Source organism: Camelus bactrianus, unplaced genomic scaffold (genome assembly GCF_048773025.1).
Source record: "Camelus bactrianus isolate YW-2024 breed Bactrian camel unplaced genomic scaffold, ASM4877302v1 HiC_scaffold_34, whole genome shotgun sequence".
NCBI classification, from domain to species: Eukaryota; Metazoa; Chordata; class Mammalia; order Artiodactyla; family Camelidae; genus Camelus; species Camelus bactrianus.
The window spans coordinates 3,280,871-3,283,257 of record NW_027413949.1 but is presented as its reverse complement, the minus strand read 5'-3'; positions in this window follow the sequence as shown (position 1 = coordinate 3,283,257).

Sequence of the window (2,387 nt, the reverse complement as noted above, 5' to 3'; positions counted from 1 at the left end):
CCGTGTTCCGAAAACGTTACATTCATCACGGCTTCGGCAAACATTATTTAATGACCGTGAGCATGTGGATTACCGATTTTTCAACCACAATACAAGGCATATTTACACCTAGAAACATTTACTTACATTTCGCAGGTTTTCCTAATGTCAGTTACGAAAATCAGGCAGTTTTCGCAGAAAAATTCTCATGGTGCATGTTCTATCCAATAGACATCTCATTTTCTTAGATACCTTCACCGTAACATTCCGTGTTACGAAAACAGTCCATGCACCACGGATTCAACAAATATTCACTGCTGAGTTCTTAGCATGTGGATTACACATCTTTAATAACCCATTGAAGACATATTGTCACCTTAAAGAATTTACTCAGATTTTGCAGCGTTCTCATAACCCCAGTTTCCAAAATAAGGCAGATTTTTCTGTAAAACGCTCCTGGAGCGTGTTCTAACCAAGAGATATGTAATTTACATAGTTTGCCTCACCGTGACAGTCCATGTTCCGAACGCGCTTCACACATCACGGATTTGACAAACATTCTTAATGAGTTGTGTACATGTATATTACAAAACTTTCATCCACCATACAAGGCATATTGACACCTAGAATCATTAACACTGAGTTTGCAGATATTTCCTAAAAGCAGTTTCGAAAATCAGGAAGTTTTCAAAGGAAAAAACTGTTGGAGCGTGTTCTACAAAATAGATATGTAAATTACATAGATTCTCCCGCTGTGAAATTACGTTTTTCGAACATGCTACATGCAGAAAAGTTTCGACAAAAATACACTACAGTGTTGTTTGCATGTGGATTACAGGACTTTCTCACTATAGAAAGCATAAAGATGCTTAGATGCATTTTATGTCATTTCACACTGTTTTCCAAACGCCAGTTTCGAAAATAAGGCAGATTTCCCGGCAAAAACCTCTTGGAGCGGGTTCTAACCAATAGACATGTAATTAACATGGATTCGCTTACCGTGAAATTCCGTGTTCCGAACACGCTACATGCATCCAGGTTTCAACAAACTTTCTCGAATGAGTTGTGAACATTTAGATTACAGAAGTTTCATCCACCATACATGGCATATTTACAACTAGAAACATTAACTCTGAATTTGCAGCTTTTTCCTAATGCCAGTTTGGAAAATCAGGCAGTTTTCTCAGGGAAAAACTTTTGGAGCGAATTCTAACCAATAGTTGTGTAATTTACATAGATTCCTTCGCCGGGATTTTCCGTGATATGATCACAGTTCATGCATAACGCTTTCTAAAAATATTCACCACAAATTTGTTTGCATGTGGTTTTACGATCTTGCATCACAATACAAGGCATATTGACTCTTTGAAGCATTTTCTCTGATTTTGCAGAGATTTTCAAACGCAAGTTTCAAAAATGAGGCAGATTTCTCAGAAAAACTCTTAGAGCAAATTCTACCAAAGAGACATTTATTTTAAATAGATTCGCTCACCGTGATATTTTGTGTTCCGAACACACTTCCCGTATCTCGGATTCGACAAATATACACTACAGAGTAGTTTGCATGCAGATTACCGAACTTTCATCTCAATACATTGAATATTGATTCTTAGAACTATTTTCTCTGATTTTGCAGCGTTTCCCAAACGCCAGGTTCAAAAATGACGAATTCTTTAGCAGAAAAAATCTCTCGGACCGAGTTCTAACCAATAGAGAAGTCATTTACATTGTTTCAATCACCGTGAAATTCCACGATCTGAACATGCTACATGCATCACGGATTAGAAAAAGATCCTTTAATATGTTGTGAAAATGTGGATTACCAAACTTTCTGCAACATAAAGGCACATTTACACCTGCAAATATTTACTCACTTTTTGCAGCTTTTTCCAAACTTCAGATTCGATAATCATGCAATTTTGGCAAAAAAATTTTCTTCTAGCTCGTTCTACTCAATAGAATTGTAATTTCCATAGTTTCATTACCGTGAAATTCCATTTTCCATAAGCGCTACATAAATCACGGTTTAAAAAATAATTACTACACTGTTATTATCATGTGGATTACCGGACATTCATTCACCATTCAAGGCATATTGACACTTAGAAGCATTTACTCACATTTCACAGGGTTCTCCTAAAGGCAGTTTTCAAAATGAGGCACATTTTGCAAAAAAATTCTCTTCAAGTGAATTCTACTCAATAGACATGTAACTTACATTGTTTCCTTCACTATGACATTCCGTATTCCAAAAAAGTTACATGCATCACGAGTTTGACAAACATTCTTTAATGAGTGTGAGCATGTGGATTACCGAACTTTCATCCACCGTACAAGGCATATTTACACCTAGAAGTAGTTATTCTCATTTCGCTGGTTTTTCCTAACATCCAGTTTCGAAAATCATG